Source organism: Nycticebus coucang, chromosome 10 (assembly GCF_027406575.1).
Source record: "Nycticebus coucang isolate mNycCou1 chromosome 10, mNycCou1.pri, whole genome shotgun sequence".
NCBI lineage: Eukaryota > Metazoa > Chordata > Mammalia > Primates > Lorisidae > Nycticebus > Nycticebus coucang.
This window is the reverse complement of record NC_069789.1, coordinates 71,855,849-71,867,338: the sequence shown is the minus strand read 5'-3', so window position 1 is coordinate 71,867,338 and position 11,490 is coordinate 71,855,849.

Genomic DNA, 11,490 nt, shown 5'->3' with positions numbered 1-11,490 from the left:
TGGTTCTCCTAAAATTAGATTAATTTTGAATTGACAGATTATTGTGAATGTCTTATAAAACTATAGAATTGTATTGCTTGATTAAAAGTGTCATGCAAATATATTTAAAGTTGTTTAATCACCTTGTTTACGTCTTTCTCACACAAATTCTTTTTACCTTCCCTTCTACTCTCAAATCAAGTATTAAGAAGAACCCACGGACATTATTCAGTGTGTTATCGATTCGTATAAATTCTACTTTGAGTTCTAGAAAGACTAGTAATTGAACTAAATGCAACTGTTCATGCTTTTACTCACACCATTGTATATTGATAAATATATTATAACACATTGAAATTACTTACTGAAAAATTATTTCAATCAACATGGAAAAGGAAATGAAAATAAATTTAAAAATAAAGAAATTAGTTTTCTTAAATATTATAAACAAATATATTAATAATACTTAAAATACAATATTTTATTTGTACAAATGTTCTAGATTTTCTCAATGTATTTGCTATCCTCTCACAAGCCAATGAATGTGCATTAAAGACAAGACACAAGAATCTTAAAATGATTTTTTATAGAGAAATTAGCAGCCCCACAGATTTCTGAGTTTAAACACTTGAATTCTTTCAAGATTAATTACATTTTATTTATATGTCATAATTAAAATCTGAGAGAAGATATTGGAAATGAATACTATAAATTTTGATCACAGAAAACATAATTAAATATTTCTTGTCAAATTAAATTTCTAAATTATTCTTTTAAAACCATAAGTTGTTTTTAGAGGCTCATTAAAAAGTGTACTTGCTTATAGAAAATAATACAGTATTTGTTTCTGAGTATTAGTCACTAATAGTAAATTTTTAAAAGGCACTATTTTTGTGTGCAAGCATCAAGATCAAATACATATTTGCAAATTAATATGTGTAATAAAAAGAATGCAAACTCTTAATAATTCATAATGTTACATATACCACAAATTAACTTTAGCAAGTTCTATTATATTTAATAGTTTCTGTATTGACATACTATTTATAAAAAGTTTATCCTAAGTATTCTCAATAAAAAAATTCTGCCTAATATATAAATATATGGTTTACATCTAATAGTGAATACTATTCATTGTTATTAATACATTAAAAATTCATAAAAGTACATTTATCTATATTGTATGTATGACATGTAAATGTTACGGTGCTTTCTTTAATACAGATCATTAAAATTCTATGCATTCATGGAAAATCCTTCAAACATTAGTATGGTATCATGTACAGTACAGCTAATATTCTTGGTACCCCTCCGTTATTCAATCAAAGTTGGAGTGCACCGTGGTTTCTCATATCCTCCTGAAATCACAGGGTATAAAAAAATCAGGTGTTAGTGTTTCTTTCTTTTTTTTTTTTTGTTAACTCTTTTTAAAATTTTATTTATTTATTTATTTGCAGTTTTTGGCTAGGGCTGGGTTTGAACCCGCCACCTCTGGTATATGGGCCTGTGCCTTACTCCTTTGAGCCACAGGTACCGCCCAGGTGTTAGTGTTTTACTATGTTCGTGCAGCCATAACGACATACCATAGATTTGATGGCTTAAAGAACAGAAATACATTTAATTCTTGCCATTCTAGAGGCTGGAAAGTCCAAGATCAGGGTCAATATATTAAATTTCTGATAGGTCTGTCCTATCTTCCAGACTTGCAGTCAGCCACCTTCTTCACTCATCTTCACATGGTGGAGAGTGAGCTCTAGTATCTTTTCCTCTTCATATGAAGCCACTAGTTCTAAAACATCAGGGTTGACCTTTATATGATCTTACTTAATCACTTCCTTAAATCCTGTCTTCACTGTAGTCACATGAGGGGATGTGTTCGAGTTTCAACATATGAATTGGGTGGTGGTAAAATATTTCAGTCTATAATGTCTAGATTCTGCCCCCCAGTGAGAACTCACCTCAATACTACTTTATCTTTAAACTCACAGTGTGATTTTTTTTAACCATCAGTCTAGACCAAGAGTACTTTACTATGTCATTTTTGTCTTATTATAGCCAATAATGCTCATATGCAGGGAATCTGCTAAAAAGAGTGCCCATCAAATCAAAATGTGGTTTATGCATTGTTCCTCATTCTACTCTGGCATGAAGACAACCATAAAAGGAAAGATGCAGGGTACTAAGTCATTTAACAAACATCACAAGGATGCATAGGAGAAAAAATTAAGAATCGCAATTGATACTTTCTGAGACATCCTCTGCCCTATAGGAATAATGATATCGATGAATTTCTAAATAGAAGTATTCTCATTTTCTTATTCTATACTCTCACTAAAAGGATTTTTATATAGTTTGTATAAGGACTGGAGTGGACATTTCTCCTAATATTGGTTGCTCACTGTCTGAGTCCCATTCTCTTGGGTGTTGAATGGGTGTTGGGTCTCACAGAAGCTACAAGGATGCAGCTTTCCAGCACAAGTGCGCGTTCTGGGTTGGATAATCATCAGCACCTGTCTAACAGTTGAAATCTCCAGCGAAGACCACAATCACAGACAATAAAAGATTCATTTTTGTGTTCGCAGTAGGTACAGCAGCAGGCTTGTGCTTGCAGTTTCAGGAGCAGCAGTAGCACGCGCAGCGCCTGCAGCAACACCCAGTAGCCTGTGGTACCAAGGGACCCGGGTGTACAGAGGAAAGAGGCATCAGCGTTTTCGCCACGTGAACGCTGCAGTGTGATTTTTGCTTTGAATTGGTAACCTGGTTGTCTTTGCTTTTGAGTATTCTCTAAACCTACTTCTGTGGCCACCTTAAAGCATCCTGGAGCTAATAAAAAATCCTTCTAATAAATTCATACTTCTGCTTCAATGACACAGGGTGGTTTCTATCGCCTGTTTATGGAAAAGCATATTTGCAAATAACTGGAAAATATAAACTGCTTCCCAGACCTCTCCTCTGGGCTTCTGATTGATGTAGAACTGATCACATAATATCTCCTATTAGAACAACGTCACAAAGCAATCCAAATTAAAAACAAAATATAACTCATCATCTTTTTCCTCAAACCCCAAGTTTCCCCCTGTATTCCTAATTTTAGTGAATGGGATCATCAGACTTCCAATTCTGTAGTGTGTCTTGAATTACTTTCTTACTCTCCCTTTACAATAATCAGCAAGTACATTTAATATCTTAAATATCTTGATTCTGATCATGAATTTCTGACTGTACCTTAATATACCTTGCCCAAGTTATCATCATTTCTCATTTGAACTACTGAGAGCACTTCCTGACTGCATCTAATTGGTATTCTCTACAAAATAGTCAGAGATATATTTTCAAAACTCATATGATTTTGTCATTCTCACACTTATGATTATTTGCTCTCAAGATCAATTCCGATGTTCTTAGTACTGATCCATAATTTTGCTATTTGGTTTTATGAGCCAATTGTCTAGGCCTCTGCCAAATTGTCTAGTTTCTAGTTGGATAAAACTCTCCCTTGCTCTCTTTACTTGGGATATTTCCATTCTCTTCTATAAGCCATGCTTATACCTGAGTTGTGTCTTTTACTGTTGTTATATGTCTGCCTGGAATAAGATTTCTTTTCAGGTATATCTGCTCAATTTCTACTCAGCTGTCACATCACAGATAAGGAACTATTCTCTGGTGGGCATGTGACATCTTGTCCTAAGAAACAATCACTATTATAGACCTAACATTTTAGCTGTGGTAGTCATGTTACACACAGTAATTACTCCCCATTTATTATACAAGAAAATGAATTAAGTTTTCAAGTCAATATAAACCTGTAATTGTGTTACTTGCCCTTAGATGTTAATACTCTGCTACTTAAGACCAGTGTACCCATGATAAGACATGTATAATTGAATAATAATACCAGCCTTCTTTATATTTTTATAAACATTATTTGTTATAAAATAAAAATTAAATACTTTCAAAACATCTATAAATATTGAACAGAAAAGAAACAGCAAGGCTCAGTAATAATATTGGCAATTCTAGTAACCTAATTAACCCAAACAAGCCCCATGGTGTTCTTAAAAAATACAATGAAGCTTATTCTGAAAGATCTCTTAACAAGTTGAGACCGTGCAGCTGTCTGTTTCAAAAACAAGAGCAAATGGCCAGGCCCACAAAACACTAGGCCTCCCATTAGAAGAGTGATTATTAGAAAAACTTATAAAACATAGCAATAGGTGGTGTGTAGGTTCCAGATTGCCCAGTATATTCCCAAAGTATAGCAGGGTATGACCTCACAGGGAAGGAAAGGGATGCTGACCCTTAGAGTTCACATTCCTTTAAGCTCTCCATTTGAGTTTTTTGGTGGGAGAGGGGCTGCTATTGTAGTAAATATCTACACTGTATGTGTAGATATTTCCTGGTAAAAAGATCTAATGTAGTATAAAATTCCTCACCTATCTTTTTCAAAATAACTTTTCCCTCATATGTTTTCTTCAGAATTAGACATAGTGTATAATATAAATTACATGTTTTCACATCTCCCTGGGGATATAAAGGTTGCATCACTTTTGGTTTATACAAAGAGGTGTGGTGGAGGCATACTGGGCCTGTAACCCGAGGTCGAAGGATCAGAACCATCCTCTGTTAACCCCTTTTCCAAAAGGACAAAAAAAAAATTAATAAATAAATATATTAGTTATATTTGAGACATAGTTTTATCAACCTTCTCATGTCTGTTAGTACCAAGGAAAAAAAGGTATCAAGTGGAAATTATTTTAATAAAAGATTTTCAACATAGTTCTGAAATTTAAATTCAAATATAAATTAGTGATTAATTTATTTTTTCTTTAGAAACTATCCATAATTTCAAACTTAGAAGAAAACTAAAAGTAATTTTCTGTATAGGTTTTGATTGAATTATCTTTTTAAAAAATGATTTTCAAGGAGAAAAACTGGAAAGGACAATTTTCTCCTATTCTTTTTCAAAATCACTAGTGGTTTAGAATAATATCCATCAAGGTAGAAAGGATTGAAAAATGTGGTATATATATGTATACACACACACAGACACAAAATAGGATGCGTTCAGTCATAAAAGGAATGAAATCTTGTCATTTGTGACAACATGGATCAACCTGCAGACCTTATGTTTAATGAAATAAGCCAGATACAAAAGGCAAGTGCTGCCTGAAATCGCCTATAAGTAAAATCTAAAAATGTTGATCTCCTAGAAATGTAGAGTAGAATGGTGGTTACCAGCAGCTAGAGAGTGAGGGAGGGGGAACCAGGAGTGGATGGTCAATGGATACATAATTACAGTTAGATAAGAGGAATAAATTCAAAAATTTATTAGCTCAGATATTCAGAAATTAAATTCAGAAAAATTAGCTCAAAGCAAATCAACATCCTAAGAGCTCTATTGTATAGAAGAGTGACTCCACTTAATGACAATTGTATTGTATTCTTGAAACTTGCAAAGAGAGAGAATATTGAGTGCTCTCGACACAAAAATGATGCCTGTGTGATATAATGCATTTGTTAATTAGCTAGAGTTAGCAATTCTACAATATGTATGCACCTGGAAGCATCATGTTGTACATGATAAATATATGCAATGCTACCTGTCAATTTAAAAATAAGAAAATTTAAAAGAATATTGTAATTTATAATATAAATGGCAAAGCTGGAAATGTTATATGAACCGAAAACTTTACATTATATATAAATACACATATAATGTTGTATATAAATAAATAAAACACTATATTATATATAATGTTTCTACAAGATTGGAAGGTACCTGTTGTGATTACTTACATAAAATTCACGCTGTGCTTTATAATAGGGAGAATAATATATAGATATATTTTACAATCTAAACAAAACTTTTATAACCATAAGTTTGATATTAAACATCAAAATACATGCAAAATTATTTCAAATGAATGAAACTATTATTTGTAATGAATAAAATTAATTAATTTTAATTAGTTTCATATTTAATTTTGAATATTCTTGCCTGTAAAATTTATAGTGATTAATTTTCTCAATATTTTAGTGTGGCACTGACATTTTGGACAAGTTTTAATGAAAAACAAAATATTTCAAAATTGCAATTTCAAGATATATGCCCAGGCCTCTAGTCCTAGCTACTCAGGAGGCTGAGACAGCAGATCGCTTGAGTCCAGGAGTTTGCTGTGAGTTTAAGGTTGCTGTGAGCTATGATACTATGATATTCTAGCCTGATGCAACAGAGTGATACTCAATATCAAAAAACAAACAAACAAAAAATGAAACAGAATAAGTGTTTGAATAATATAATACTTTTTTTCATGGCAAAATGGTCAACCAAGTAAGAATAGAAGGAAACTTGCTCAGCCTGATAAATATCACCTATTAGAAGCTTAAAGAGAACATGCTTCACTATTTACAGGTGAAGTTTTAAATGCTTTCCATGAGGGTTAATAACAAATCAAGGATACCCGCTCTTGTAACTTTAATTTAATATTGCACTGGGAGATCTAGCCAGAGCAATCTATCAAGGAGGGGAAAAAAGACGTACAGATTAAGAAGGAAGAAATAAACTACCTCTATTCATGATGCTATGATCTTGCATATAAAAACTCTAAGGAACCAGCAAAAGGACTTCAATAACTAACAAATAAGTTCAGCAAGTTTGCAGTATACAAAATAAATACACATATTAAAAAAAATTATATTTATAAACACTAACAATGAATAATCAAAAATGAAGGTAAGATAACTACTTATAATAGCATCAAAAAGAATAAAATACTTAGGAATAAATTAAATAAAAGGATTTTAAGACTCATGTGCTGAAAATTTCAAAACCATGTTGAAAAAATTAAATTAATTTTAAACAAATATAAAGGCTACTGATATTTATGGTTTGGAAGACTTAATTTGTTAATATAGCAACTTTTCACTAATTTATTTATAGATTTGACAAAATTCTTACCAAAATCCAAGATTACATATTTTTGAAACGGAAATTTGTGAGTTGATCCTAAAATTAATAAAAAAAATGCTAGAGAATCAGCAAAATCTTGAGTATAACATAAAATAAAGTTGGAGAAGTTTTTGATTTCATAGCTCATCATAAGTTATAGTAATCAAAACAGTGTGGAACTAGAGAAAAATTGACATCTAAGTTAATAGAATACAATTAAAAGTCCATGAATGTACTTATATTTATTACTATTTTTTTGTTGTTGTTTGTAGACAAAACATTTACATGCAGGAAAGAATTTTTTTTTTTTTTTCAGAAAGTCATACTGAGACCAATGACTATCTAGATTCAAATAATGAAGTAGAGTGTCCTCATCACATCCTGCAGAAAAATTAGCTCAAAGCAAATCAACATCCTAAATATTAATGTTAAAATACAAAATTATTAGAAAAAGACATAGATGTAAATCTATCTGACATTGGATTAGTTCATAGTTTCTTAGGTATCGTTTCTGAGATATGACATCAGTAGCACAGGAAAAAAATAAAAGATAAATTGAACTGAATAAACATTTTTAAAATGTAATTCCTTAAAGAACTAACAGTAGACCTACCACTTGATGCAACAATTGCACTACTGAGCAGCTACCCAAAGGAATGTAAGTTATTTTATCAAAAAGTTACCTGCGTTATAGCTTTCATGCGAGAGCCCTAAATTAGTTTCATAGTAGGGATGAGTACATTGGGTACTTTTTTTTCCATTCTTGAGATACTTTACTAAGAAGAATATTTTCCAGTTCCATCCATGTAAACATAAAAGAGGTAAAGTCTCCATCTTTCTTTAAGGCTGCATAATATTCCATGGTGTACATATACCACAATTTATTAATCCATTCGTGGATCGATGGGCACTTGGGCTTTTTCCATGACTTAGCAATTATTAATTGGGCTGCAATAAACAACCTAAGAATAGGGGGAAGGGGGAAAGGGAGAGGAGGAAGGGGGACGGGGTAGAGGGAGGGGGACCTGTGGGATCATACCTGCGGTGCATCTTACAAGGATATATGTGAAACTTAGTAAATGTAGAATGTAAGTGTCTTAGCCCAATAACTGAAAAACGCCAGGAAGGCTATGTCAACTAGTGTGATGAAAATGTGTCAAACGGTTTATGAAGCTAGTGTGTGATGCCCCATGATCATATCAAAGAAAAAAAATAAATAAAAAGTTACCTGCACTTGAATGTTTATCACAGTACAGTTCACAATCACAAAGATGTGGAATCAACCCAAGTGCCCATCAGTTCACTAGTGGATTAACAAAACATTGTATTATGTACCATGGAGTACTACGTATCCATGATAATAAATGAATTATGTCGTTTTTAGCAATTTGCATAGAACTGGAGAACATTATTCTAACCAAAGTATCTCAAGAATGGTAAAACAAATACATGTACTTTCTAATAACTTGAAGTGAATCAATGGGCACTCATAGTGACAGAGAGAAGTAAAAGTCATTGGAAATAAATATGAAGAAGAGACAGGAGGGGAAGGGTTAAACCCTACTTAACAGGTATAGTGAGAACTGCTAATGTGATGGGCACACTAATAAGTCTGACTTAACCATCATAAAACTATCCACATAACAGAAGTATTTGTAACCCCTTTATATTTTTGAAATTACAAAAAGTGAAACATACAACACAGAATGTGAGAAAATATTGCCAGTGATATATATTGCAAGGGACTTGCTTCCAGAATCAACTTTATTAATTATTTTTTGGCAGGGGCTGGGTTTGAACCCGCCACCTCTGGCATATGGGACCGGCACCCTACTCCTTGAGCCACAGGCGCCGCCCAACTTTATTAATTTTTTTATAGATTAAAATGTGTCCACTTAAGCATACATTTCAAAAAGTTTTAACCAATTTATATATCCATATAACCACCACCTAAATCAAAATATAGAACTTTTGTTTCACCATATGAAGTTCCTTTGTGTTTCTGCTTATACAAATATCTCCACTCCCCCATTTCATTTTGTGCCTAGGAAATTAAAGCTCTCCTTTTGGTCATTATAGTTTAGACATGTCTTTTCTAAATTTTCATATAAATAGAATTCTGCATTCTAACACTTTTTGTTCAAGATATGATTTTGAGATTTATTTATGTGGTTGTGAATATCTGCAGCCCATTGCTTTTTACTGGAGTAAAATTGCATTGTACAAATATACTACAATGCGTTGTCTTTTCCTCTGTTAATGAATACTTAAGTTGTTTCCCATTTCTGGTCTTATGAATAAAGCTTCTATGAGCAGCCATGTACATGCCTTGGGATAAGCAAATGTTTTCATTTCTCTTTTGTGTATTTGTGCAAGTTAAATTACAAAGTTATATGATACAGGCATAGTTTACTTTTGATAAAGTCCATTTCCTATTATTTATTTATGTTTTTTAGTCCCAAACAAATTTTGTGTATAACCAAGATTACAAAAAGTTTTATGTGTACTCTAAAAGGTTTATAAACTTAGCTCTTTTATTTTAGTCTACAATGTATTTTTATTTACACTTTTTATATATGATATATAGCAAGAGTTAAACTTTAGTGTTTTAAATGTGAATAACTAATTCTTCCAACAATATTTGTTGAAAGTATTACTCTTTCCTAGTGGTACATTTATTGAAAAACAATTGTTGACACGTGTGGTTCTATTTTTTAAACTCTTTTATGCTTTACTCATCTATATGTACATCCTTGCAACAATTAAGCTATTATAGTGATATGCAATAGATTTATGTTCATCTGTTATAAAATCTACCCCTAAATATTTCTTTTTTTCTTTTCTTTCTTTTTTTTTTTTTTGCAGTTTTTTGCCGGGTCTGGGTTTGAACCTGCCACCTCCGACATATGGGGCTGGCGCCCTACTCCTTTGTGCCACAGGTGCCACCCATATTTCATGTTTTTAATGCTTATTAAATGTTTTTTTGTTTGTTTGTTTTTTTAAGTCTGAGCAACATAGTGAGACAGTGAGACCTGTCTCTACAAAAAATAAAAAAAATTATCCAGGTATAATTGCACATGCTTGTAGTCCCAGCTACCTGAGAGGCTTAAGCAAGAGGATTGCTCGAGCTCAGGAATGGAAGTCAGAGTCAGTATGATGATGCCCCTGCTCTCAAGCCCAAGAAATAGAATGAGACTCTATCTCAAAAATAAGTAAATGTCTTTTTACATTTCCAATGTTTCAATGCTTTTGTATAAAATCACAACTGCTTTTTTGTATTTTGATATCGTATCCTGTGCTCTCATCAGTTCCAGTATCTTTTTTTGTAGAATTATCAGGATTTTCTACATCTTGTTATCTCTAAAAAAAAGAATTTTTATTTCATGATTTCCTATCTGATAACTTCCATCTATTTTTCTTGTCTTATTGTACTAGTTAGGATCTCCAGTATTATGTGGTATAAAATGATAAGATGACACCTTTGATTTTTGTCAGTGTTAGAGGAAAATATTATTAGATTTTAGCACTAGATTGTTCTTAAGAACATGATACAAAGTGAGGAATTTCTAATGCTAGAATGTTATATCATAATTATATGCTGAATTTGTTCAAGTGATTTTCTACATCTATTCATATTTAAGAAAGTTTTCTTCTAGTATTCTGTTTATATTACATGGTGATTCAAATTATTTGATTTTCAAACATTAAACTAACTTTGTACTCCAGGAATAAGCATTAATGAATAGTGCATTATCATTTTTTATGCATTGCTGGATTCAGTATGCTAAAACTGTTGACTATTTTGCATATACATTCACAGTGGATATCGTGTTCTTAGCATCAGGGTAAAGCCATGTTTCCATCCACTGTTTAGTCCTATGCATTTCACTAACAGAAATTCCTTGGTGGTATCCCCCAAACCATTTGCTGTTTCTCATTGCTTTCCCCAATACTGTGCAATTCTTTGGCTGAAATGGCCTCATTTGTGCTCCTTGACTTACTTCTACATTATTAGACTTCCATAAATGTTTCCCAGACTAGACCATCCAATAACCTGTACATGTTTTTATATATCATTATTGTTATTCACTTGACTCTGTAAGTCCCATTTTTAATCACTAGGCTTTGAGATCACTGACAGCCCTGAATCTAATCACTGTTGTTCAAGCAGCAGGGAAAGGGGACAGTGTTAGTTAAAAATAGATGAATGAATAAATGACCTGAATTTGCTATTCTATGAGAAATGGAAAAGTTTAATTTGATGCAAATTTAAAAAAAATTTAAGATTAGTTTAAATTATAAGGAATATTAAGGTTTATCTTCTAGATGAGGAGTTCGCAATAATACAGCTCTAAGATGCTTCATGTTTTCAATATAAATTATTTTTTATTTCACATAAAAGTAAAATGAAATATTAACATCATCTGATCTTTCACTTGTAAGTGAAATTTTTGTTAGAATAAAAATGTTTCTAGAGAGATTGAAAATCTAAAATAATTTTCTGTTATTTTTAACTATAGGCTCCACATTTGGTCATTTTCATGAAGTTTTAAGAATCAAAT